This window comes from Marmota monax, unplaced genomic scaffold (genome assembly GCF_021218885.2).
Source record: "Marmota monax isolate L192 unplaced genomic scaffold, Marmota_monax_Labrador192_F-V1.1 WCK01_AAM20220418_F8-fsc00122, whole genome shotgun sequence".
Taxonomy (NCBI): domain Eukaryota; kingdom Metazoa; phylum Chordata; class Mammalia; order Rodentia; family Sciuridae; genus Marmota; species Marmota monax.
In genome coordinates this window covers 2708266-2719514 of record NW_026695223.1, presented here as the reverse complement: position 1 = coordinate 2719514, position 11249 = coordinate 2708266, and the positions used below count along the sequence as shown (strand labels likewise).

At 37.4% G+C, this 11249-nt stretch overlaps 1 long non-coding RNA gene across 1 annotated transcript; it reads left to right on the top strand.

Annotated features, from left to right (window-relative positions):
• The first annotated feature begins 4018 nt into the window (after positions 1-4018).
• On the top strand, positions 4019-10973 carry LOC124086196 (uncharacterized). The gene is made up of 2 exons (XR_006849734.2): positions 4019-4555; positions 9225-10973. It is a non-coding gene; the product is annotated as an uncharacterized LOC124086196 (long non-coding RNA).
• Positions 10974-11249: the final 276 nt, after the last annotated feature.

Here is an 11249-nt window from a genome sequence, read left to right as displayed (position 1 = left end):
GCCAAGACTTGCCCTTGTTCATTAATATCTCTACATAATTTAATATATGTGTTTAAATCTTCATGTCTCCATGGTCTAATAACCTCTCTGCAGCAACGATTTGCTTGGTCATAAGCCAGTTGTTTTATTAATGGCATTGCTTGTTCTGTATCCCCAAAATTTTGGCAGCCGTTTGAATTAGCCTATCTACAAAGTCAGCGTAAGGTTCATTAGCTCTCTGTATTACCTTAGATAGCTGACCTTGTAAATCTCCATGTCCTTGTAAAGTCTTCCATGCCCTAACTGCGTCTGCAGCAATTTGTGCATATATTTGTTGCCGTTGACCCTCATAAGGTCCTTTTCCTAACAACATATCTAGATTTCTTTGAGGGTAACCGGCTGCTGCATTTCGCCTAGCTGTCTCCGCGCAAAATTCCTCATTGGCAACCTTCCATAACAAATATTGTCCTCCATTTAGTACAGATTTACACATGCTAGCCCAATCTGCTGGTGTCATGTCCAAGTTAGTAATGGACTCGACCATGCTTACCGTGAAGGGAGCTTGGGGACCATAGGTTGTTACAGCCTCCTTTAACTGCTTCACTGTTTTAAAATCTAAAGCATGGTGAATTCGCTGCCCTCCTACCTGTTCAAGTACAGGGCATGCTAATCTTTGAAGTCCTGTCTCAGGATCCCATTTATCAACTACGGGGTTTGAGGGCCATTCAGCTGTCTCCATCGGTGGGGCTGTTGGTTGAATTACACCCTCTTGTGATAAAATGGAGTTAGTAACAGCCTCCTGTTGTGGCCTTTTTCCTAACAACCCCTTTTCCTTTAAATTTTCTTCCTCTGTCTGACTAGCTCGAGAGACCTTCTCTTTTGCTTGATCTAAAATGTCTTTCTCCATGGTCTGAACCTCTAACAATTTACTTAACATATTTTCGGTTTGTTTTTTACTAATTTCTAATCTACTATAAAGATAACACAACCCAATAAGATAACACAAAACAAAACCGAAACTGAATGAAACAAAAACGGAATAAAAAATCGTTGTATCAATTTTCTCTTCCTCAGGGCCGACAAACTTCAAACATTTAGTCAACCATTTTTTCCAGTTTGCCTGAGAAATTTCTAGGGATAGGCAGCTTGAAACAAAAACAAAATAAATCAAAACAAGAACTCACTGTTTTTTTTTTTTTTTTGAAATGGTCACCCATTCTTTTGCTCTTCCTCAGGGACGAGCAATTTCACTTACCTCCAAGTTTCAGATGTTCCGCGTACGGACCACCAAATGCCGCAGTCTGGCTGGGCATAAAATCACGAGCCACCACACAGCTTGTAGATTCAAACAGCAACTCTTTATTCCCAAACTCACACCAGCTGTCTACAATCACGTTCTGGGGAAATCCACGTTCTCTGCCCAAATCCACCCCCACTGGGCTTCTGTCTCCCAAAAAATACTGTCTGAATCCCATGAGAACTCAAGGGGAACTCAGGCAGCAGGATACGCCCTATTCCCAGCAGGAATAACCTTAAACCTGGATTGTCCTAAACCGGGAACGCCCTAAACCCGGATTATCCTAAACTGGGAACACCCTAAACCCGGATCCGCCCTGGTCCTTGAGCAAGGTCACCTACATGCAATGTCACTGCAAAATGTCCTATTTCCAAGAGTCCTTCCACTAAGCAACATGGGGTACACTGGCAAGGAAATTGTCATACCTACTTGGCTAATGGCTCCTAGCACAGAACAAGGGGGGAATTCATTCTAAGCCTACCGTTTTCGACTGTATGACTAAGAACTTTAAGAAAGGGGTGTTCCAGAGACTATGAAGCTAAATTAACTCCTGGAAAACTCCAGACCTTCTGTGAAATAGATTGGCCTTCCTTCAGAGTAGGTTGACCCTCCAAAGGTCACTCGATAAAGAGCTACACGGGTAGGTGCCCAAATTAGTTTGAGACCAAAGAGGGGGAAAAGTGTCACTTTGGAATCCAAGCTGCTGTGGGATGGATATGCATGGCTGTTTCATCCATTCTTTGGCTCTGGGATTCTGCCAAGTTCCTCCCTAATGCTAGGAAACAGAAGGGACAAATGGAAGGGATCTAAAAGGACAACTAGATCAGGCTCTAGACCTTTTAAGGGTACTTAGAAGTCTGCACTCTGCCTTGGAATGATATAGGTGTTGCCCCCAACAGCAGGGATTAACTCTGTAATTTTCTGCAAAAGCCTGATAAGAAAGCCAGACAGATCCAGGAATATCAGGAGATGCCCCACTTCCTGCAGTTTTTCCTCTTTGCTCCAAAGCACCGAGATTACCCTCAGGACAGCAGGATGGGGAAGAGTGCAAGAAACCTGTTGGGGGGTTGAGCCTCTAAGACATCAAAATTACCCCAGATGGTCCTCTTGGTCTTATGTTAAAATATTAGAAAGAATCCTAGGAAAAGTAGGAAAAAGAACTCAAAAGATGATAAAATACTATAGTTTTATTTGGACTCAGGAAGCTATCCTAAAGCCTTCAGTATTCTGACTCAAACTTTAGGCCTCTTCAAGTCCAAAACTCCCTGACTTATGCCTCTGGGAGTGATGCCAACGATGAGGGGGGAAGAGAATCTGAGCCAGCTGCAGTGGCTTCCACTCCTCCACCTGCCCTGCATCCTTCACTATCCACACTAAAAAAGGAATTAAAGCAATGCCACAGGATATTCAGATTTTATTTTCTGGGGAGGAACAACCCTGAAGAACAACCATGGCAGCTTGGGAGTAATTATGGCCATGTCATTTTTTTTTTTTTCCTTCAAAATCTCTGCCTGGTTTAAGCTCATGGTTTCTGTGATGAATTCACACTGGGTCCTATGCACCTAAGTCAATATGTTTTATTCCAACTAGTCTTGTTTTGTCCAGCTGGAGTTTGTAGTCCTCCGTTTTTCTTGCTGGTTTGTTCATAGATCAGTTATTCAAGGAAAAGCAATAAAATCTTTGTTCCTTGTTGGTTTTATGGATATTTGTGTACATTTTTGTATTATCAGTTGTGTTGACATATATCATGTACATAGTATCAAAATTGGCTTGTAGATAAATGAGTACTCATAAATTCATAAATTTAATAAGTGGATCCAAATAACTTTTAGTCCACATGACTTAAAAATTTAAGAAACAGTTCAATTTAAATTGGTTAAATAAGAGTTTAATGGGCTGGGGATGTGGCTCAAGCGGTAGTGCGCTTGACTGGCATGCATGCGGCCCGGGTTCGATCTTCAGCACCACATACAAACAAAGATGTTGTGTCCACTGAAAACTAAAAAATTAATATTAAAATTTTCTCTCGCTCTCTCTCTTTAAAAAAAAAAGAGTTTAAGATTGCTTTGTTTCTGGATCTTCAATAAAGTTACTAAGAGTTAAAATTCTTTAGTAAAGTTACTAAAAGTTAGAGAGTTAAAATTCTTAAAAAAAAAATTTTTTTTTAGTTGGCAATAGACCTTTATTTAATTAATTTATTTATGTATTTGTATGTGGTGCTGAGGGTTGAGCCCAGTGCCCCTCACATGCCAGGCAAGTGCTGTGCCACTGAGCCCAGGCCCAACCCCATTTTTCTTTTCTTTTTTTGGTACCAGTGATTGATTAAACCCAGAGGTACTACATCCCCAGCCCTTTTAATATTTGATTTTGAGACACAGTCTCTCTGAGTTGATTAGGGCCTCACTAAGTTGCAAAGGCTGGCTTTGAATTCGTGATCCTCCTGTTTCAGCCTCCCAAACCACTGGGATTACAGACATGCATCACCATGCCTGGTTTAAGAGTTAAAATTCTAACAGGTATAATTCTATATAAAAAAAGTATAAAATGTTTCAGTTGTGTAAATAACATAAAGCATTTCATCTTAGTAAAATGGAGTAACAAGAAAAATTCAGAAATTTCATAAAGATTGTTTCTGATGTAAATTTTAAAAAAGTGTCAGCAACTAGGAAAGAAATATGAAAATGTTCTAGGTGGAAATATAAAAGACCAGAAAGAAAAAGAACTTTTCTGGATAAGTGTTGGGGTTTAAGTGTGCAGAGTTTAGCTCCCTCAGGCCTGACATTTTGCAAAAGCTGTGGCTGTGATTTAGGTCAGCTGAGGCAAACCTCAGCTAGGAGGAGGAAAAGTTCTCTTCCCCTTATCACAAGCAACAAGTTCTGCATGGTTTGGCCAAGAGGAAGAAGCTTCCTGCATACTTATCCTGGGAACAGTACATTCTGAAGAAACAAATGCATCCTCAGAGGACTAGATAATGTCTACAAAGAACTTTAGGAGGGTACTTATCAAACAAACAGGAACAATTTGAATCTAGCTCTGTGTATCCTCTGAGGCATGATATTTGGACAATGTGGGTAAAGTGTTATTGAAGAATTGCTTGCTTTGTTAGAAGAAGTGTATAAAAGGAACTTGCAAATAAACTTCAGCATGCAGTTGCGATTGCTGCCTTGGCTCTGCATCCCCTGTGTCCTGGTTATTTAGCGACCCTTACCCAGGGACCCGAACGCTCTAGACGTTCACAATTGGCACTGGAATAGGGACCCTGCTGGATTGATAGGAAGGGTAAGTTATTTTTCTTTATATTACAGGGTGATAGGACAATCTTCATCTTCTCCTTTTTTACGTATTCTTAGGCATTCACTTGCTGTCTATGGTATTAGTATTTCTCATTCTGATATAGAGATGTGTCTTAAGGTGGTCAGGGAATGGAATCCCTGGTTCCCGGAGGAAGGATCTATGGATGTAGATAATTGGAAACGGGTCCGTCACAATGTTGAAAAGGCTATGAGGCAAGGTGAAAAAATTCCAATTCGGTTTTGGTCTATCTGGTCTATTTTATATACAATGTTTAAAGCTATGGAGGAAGAAAGGTTGATTGGCAACTTACAAAAGGAGTTAGCTCCCTCTATTTTAGATCTCCCTCTGGATGTTAGTGAAAAAGAAGAGGTAGTAAAAGATACGCAACAATTGACTCATAATTCTTCACAAAATTCTGCTGATTTAATTGGTACTGCTACAGAAAAGAAAACGAAAGTAAAAGTGATAATTGATGATCTCTCCGTTTTGGAGCAATTCAAACTTGTTATGGAGGAGGTTCTGGGACGTCTTTATAAATTAGAAGCTAAAATAGACCCTAAGCCTTTATCGGGAACCAGGCCCTCTGCCCCTCCGGCCACCAATCCTTTTTTGGCAGCTTCTTTAAAGGCTGTCCAGGAAATGGACTCAGAACCTTCTGATGATGAGGACGAAACTCCTTTCTTTGCTTTTCCTATAATCAGGCCTGATCCAGTTAATGGAATGGCACATCCACCTCGGTATGAGGGGATTGATATTGATCATATTAGCAGATTAAAAAAGGCAGTGACAATGTACAGACCTCAATCTCATTATGTAAAAGCATTGCTTAATGCTTTTGCTACTCATTATAATAATTTTGCTCCTGAGGATTGGAAGATTGTGAGCCGTGCTCTTCTACAGGAACCTGAATATCTTCAATGGCACATGTGGTTTTTAGAAGGATGTACCACTAAGGCTAGAGAAAATGGTAACAGTCAAAACCCTGTTATTCATGCCATAGGATACCCTATGTTATCTGGCACTGGTATATATGATGACATTCAACATCAAATTAATATTCCTCCTGAGATTCATGAGCAATTGAAGGAAATAGCTTTAGAAGCTTGGGACAAAATTAGACCTTGTTATTGGTCCAGTACATAGGAATTATGTAAAGTGTTAAAGCAACTGTATATATTTAAATTGTGTGTGTTAAAGATTAGGAAAAAAGATAATGGTTATATTTCCTAAATGAAATAACATTCTTCTCTCCACCAAATTTTTTTCTGAAGTTAATGGCATTTGGATCAAGGTTTTATTAAAAGCTACATTTTATAACACTGGCACAAAAAAAGTAGTTTTAAGCTTGTTTGCACAGTTCTTTTTTTCCATTGGAAATGGAATTCATTACCTTAGGTCTTTTAAAATAGTGTATTATCGTTGGGGCTAGCTCTATGCTTGAAAACCAGTTTATTTATAACCTGTTGTAAGTGCTATATTCTGTTTGCAGTTAGGAAATGCAAAATTTTAAGTGATCTCCTAGCTTGTAAGCAAACTGAGATACACTATACCTTTTCTATATAAAAATGAGTTAATATGTCAATAAATCAACTCAACAAGGTGGATTTAATATTACCCTTTCCTATGTGTTTTATCTAATTCTTTTGGTTGTTAATATGGTGATAAATGAAAGTCAAGGTAAATTTTAAATATTAAGATTTCCGATTTATTGATCTTGAATTATGCCACCATGCTTATGTAAAAATGAAGGTGGCACCATGGTAAAACTTAATGAGAAGTAATTTCTCAGTTGTAATAATTTCAATTTCTCTTTCTTGTGATCTCTCCTTCCCTGTTGTCTTGAACTATAGCAAAAGGATACTACATCTCTCATTACTATAGTGATGAGGTTATTGAAGTTATATAAACACATCTCAATCTCTGTTTCTTTGAAAGGTATCTATTAAGTCCTACTAGGTGATTGACAAGACTAAGTAGGGAAAATAAAGGTAAATGTGATTCATATTTTGCACACAAATGCAAAATTTTATAACCACATGACTTCATAGTTGTGATCTCAAAAGGAATTTCTCCTTTAATTTTTCTTGCAGTTAATGTAAGAATACTCTAAATCTCTAAGCTTCTGAAGTATTAGAGATAAAGATGATCTAGTAAAGATATAGCTTATCCATTTAACATGTGTTTATTTTTCCTTATGTACTCAAGATGATTTATTTGTTCAGCTCAGTGATATTACAGCTAAAAAACATTCATTAGCAAAAGGAGAAGCAATCTACATCTAACAGAGGAATCAAAAATGTTTCTTATTTTTGTTGAGTTAAATGTTTGACTCTAACACTTTTCTTTATACAAAACATAGATTCTCCAAAAATATTATGCCATATGCTGACCAGATCGCATTATTAATTGAACAAGGAAGACAGAGAAGTATAACTTTGACGGGCAATGACATTTCTCACATAATTACCCCATTACCTAAAGATCAATGGACTTACTTGGTACAAATGACTGAAATGCTACAAATAGCGTTGGCTGAATATACCAGAGGTATTTCCTATCATTTCCCCAAGGGCAAATTATGGGACATGTTAAAACGTCAACAATTTGTAATCAATAATATTATTAGTGAATATCCTTTAGACAATGTTGTTACTGTGTTTACTGATGGATCAAAAACTAAAAGTGCTTATTGGACAGAGAATCAATATTGGGTTCAAATAACAAACTATCAATCTGTTCAACAAAATGAATTATTTGCAGTCATTCAAGTTTTAAATGATTTTGATAATCAAGACATTAACATTCTTACTGACTCTGCATACATGATGGGAGTAATTAAAAATATATTTACTGCAGTAGCCTATTCTAATAAACCTACTCTACAAAATCTTTTTCTTACTTTACAAAAACTTTTACAAGCTCGTAATGCTTGCATATTTATAGATCATATTAGATCACACTCTAAATTACCAGGATTTTTGACATATGGTAATGCTCAGGTAGACAAATTAGTGATGTTCAAAACTCCTCAAGAAGAACATAATCTGTTTCATTCTAATGCCGGACATTTACACATTAAATATAAGATTCCATATAAACAAGCAAAACAAATTATTAAAAATTGCCCAATTTGTCGACCTTTACATCTTAGGATTGTACCTTCCGGAGTAAATCCTAGAAGGATTCAACCTAATGAATTATGGCAAATGGATGTTACACATGTTCCCTTGTTTGGACGTTATTCTTGTGTTCATGTTACTATTGACACATACTCTAAATTTTTGTGGGCTACGGCTCAAATTGGAGAAACCACCCATCATGTTATTCAACACTTAGTGGAAACATTTGCTATTATGGGAATTCCCGCTATGATTAAAACTGATAATGGTCCGGCTTATACTAGTAAAAATTTTAAAGATTTTTGCAAATTATATGATATTGTTCATCTAACTGGAATAGAATATAATCCACAAGGACAAGCTTTAGTAGAATGTGTACATGCTACGCTTAAAACACAAATTAAAAAATTAAAAAGGAGGAAAATGACAGATTTAAATATGCACTTGTTTAGACATTTACAAAATCAACCTAAAGCATTGTTACATCAAGCCTTATTTATTTTAAATTTTCTTAATCTTCCACAAGGAGAAATATTGACAAGAGCAGAATGACATTTTGAGCAAAAAACCTTAGAAACAGTTCATGAACCAATTTGGATAAAAATTGCCCCAGATGCTGAATGGCAGCCAGGGATTTTACTTTGTAGAGGAAAGGGCTATGCTTATGTTTCAACAGAAAATGGACACCGGCAGTGGCTCCCAGGGCGGTGGATCCAGACCCGTCACAATCAGAATGGCACCAAGGGGGGCACCCTATCCATTACCCCAGCCAAGGAATCAAGATCCTGAGCTTGATGTTCCGGTGGCAGCAATGGCGCATCTTCATCTTGGGGCCCGATGTCGTCGACGTCCTAATTTCTCTCCCTTACCTACGTGGGGTCAAATTAAAAAGCTAGTGGGGAAGGGCAGAAGGTGCTGCAACGAACAGGGAAGAATTGCACCCCCAAAAATTTATTTCTGGCTATGTGTGCATTATTGACAGTGTCTTCCGCTTCTGAGGTACAAAATAATAATACTCACTATTGGGCCTATATTCCCAATCCACCTTTGCTGGAACCTGTTACTTGGGGTGACATGGATATTACCTTATATACTTCTCCTGCTCTTTTATCTCCCCCTTGGAACAATTTAACATATATGAATATTAATGATGGAACACCATTTAATTTTACTTATAAGAATAATAACAGTAAACCTATATGCTTGGATGTTCCTCCTTGCTTACAATTAGATTGGCAACATTGGATACTAGTTGGAAATTGGAGTAATAGTTCTCGAACACATTTACAACGGTTATCTGCATGGTCTGTCAATATGACCTGGGATAATATAACTGAACAAAAATACCCTATGTTCCCTGAGTGCCCTGATTTTACTTATCAGGACTTGAGATTCTCCCCTTTCATATGGCAGGAATGTTTAGGCAAATTTGGGAAGATATTTCAGAATATTATCATGTGGGGTCCTTACGGGATGTTCCTAAAAAATTGTTCAGAATAGAATATTACTGCTTGTGATTTATCTTTTACATACAGAATCCCGCCAAAAGAGAGATGGAATGAAACCATTCGGAACGACAAATTGATGGCCTGGGGTGATGGCAGAATTGCTGATCCACGCTTGGCTTCAATGCAGTACCCTCATCATTTACAAACACATTTATGGAAAATTGCTGCTGCAACTAAACCTGTAATTTTGTCTAATGGCTCTTTCTCTGGGACTAGTCAATCTGCTGCTTCTTATAATTTTACTGTATTTAAAGAATATAATATAACCACATGTGTGCCCATGCCATACCTGTTCTTAATTGGAAATGTTACTTTTGATGAGGGAATTTTATGCTTTAATTGTAAATTGTATACCTGTATTAATACATCTGTTTCTATTCCTCCTGGTTATTCCATTGTGCTGTTACAACAGCGCTCTCACATTTGGCTTCCTGTAAATTTACAAAGAACATGGTCCCAAGATCCTGTAAATACTTTGGTTCTGGAATTTTTTAGACAATTGTTAAAACGTACTAAACGTTTTGTAGGAGTTGTTGTTGCTGTAATTCTAAGTCTTATTGCAGTGACTACAGTCGCTACAGTTTCAGGGATAGCTTTACATACTTCTTTACAAACAAAACATTTTGTTGAGGAATGGCATAAAGATTCGCATGAGTTATGGCTATCCCAGACTCAAATTGATTCTAGACTTCAAACTCAAATAGATATTTTAAGACAGACAGTTAATTGGTTAGGAAAAAAGATACTCACCTTAGAACAAGAAATTGGATTAAAATGTGACTGGATGGGGCTGGGGATGTGGCTCAAGCGGTAGCACGCTCACCTGGCATGCGTGCGGCCCGGGTTCGATCCTCAGCACCACATACAAACAACGATGTTGTGTCTGCCGAAAAACTAAAAAATAAATATTAAAATTCTCTCTCTCTTTAAAAAAAAATTAAAAAAAAAAGTGACTGGAATTCAACTTCTTTCTGTATAACTAATATACAATATAATCAAAGCTTACACGAATGGAATATCATACAAAATTATCTCAATGGTAATGAAACAGCTCAATTAATGATCGATTCTTTACAAAAGGATATATTTGAAATTTTTGGAAAAGGGTTTCAACATGATGATGCTGCACAAATAGCTGAATTGTTTTTAAAACAGTTAGAAGGATTAAATCCCAAAGGAATTGCTCAAAGTCTTACCCATATGGCTGGAGGAGTGGGAATAGTGTTATGCTTAGTTATTATCCTGTTTATATATTGTATGTGCATAAGACCATCTCAAAACGCTATATTAACTTTGTGGAAAGCTGTTTTAGAAAAGCAAAATTAAAAAGAAGGAATTGTTGGGGTTTAAGTGTGCAGAGTTTAGCTCCCTCAGGCCTGACATTTTGCAAAAGCTGTGGCTGTGATTTAGGTCAGCTGAGGCAAATCTCAGCTAGGAGGAGGAAAAGTTCTCTTCCCCTTATCACAAGTAACAAGTTCTGCATGGTTTGGCCAAGAGGAAGATGCTTCCTGCATACTTATCCTGGGAACAGTACATTCTGAAGAAACAAATGCATCCTCAGAGGACTAGATAATGTCTACAAAGAACTTTAGGAGGGTACTTATCAAACAAACAGGAACAATTTGAATCTAGCTCTGTGTATCCTCTGAGGCATGATATTTGGACAATGTGGGTAAAGTGTTATTGAAGAATTGCTTGCTTTGTTAGAAGAAGTGTATAAAAGGAACTTGCAAATAAACTTCAGCATGCAGTTGCGATTGCTGCCTTGGCTCTGCATCCCCTGTGTCCTGGTTATTTAGCGACCCTTACCCAGGGACCCGAATGCTCTAGACGTTCACAGATAAGGAAGTCTTTTGTATGATAAAGTAAACATATTGTAGAGTGTCTAAGTATATTACACAAAGTTTGTGGAGCATATATCTCAAAAGTTTGAGATATGTATGAGTAAGTTGGCTATAATTAGCACAATCAGCTAAAGTTATTTAAAGTTTTTAAGGTTTTTTTTTTTAAGGTCAAATATTAATGTACTGATATAAACCAGAATTTAATTCT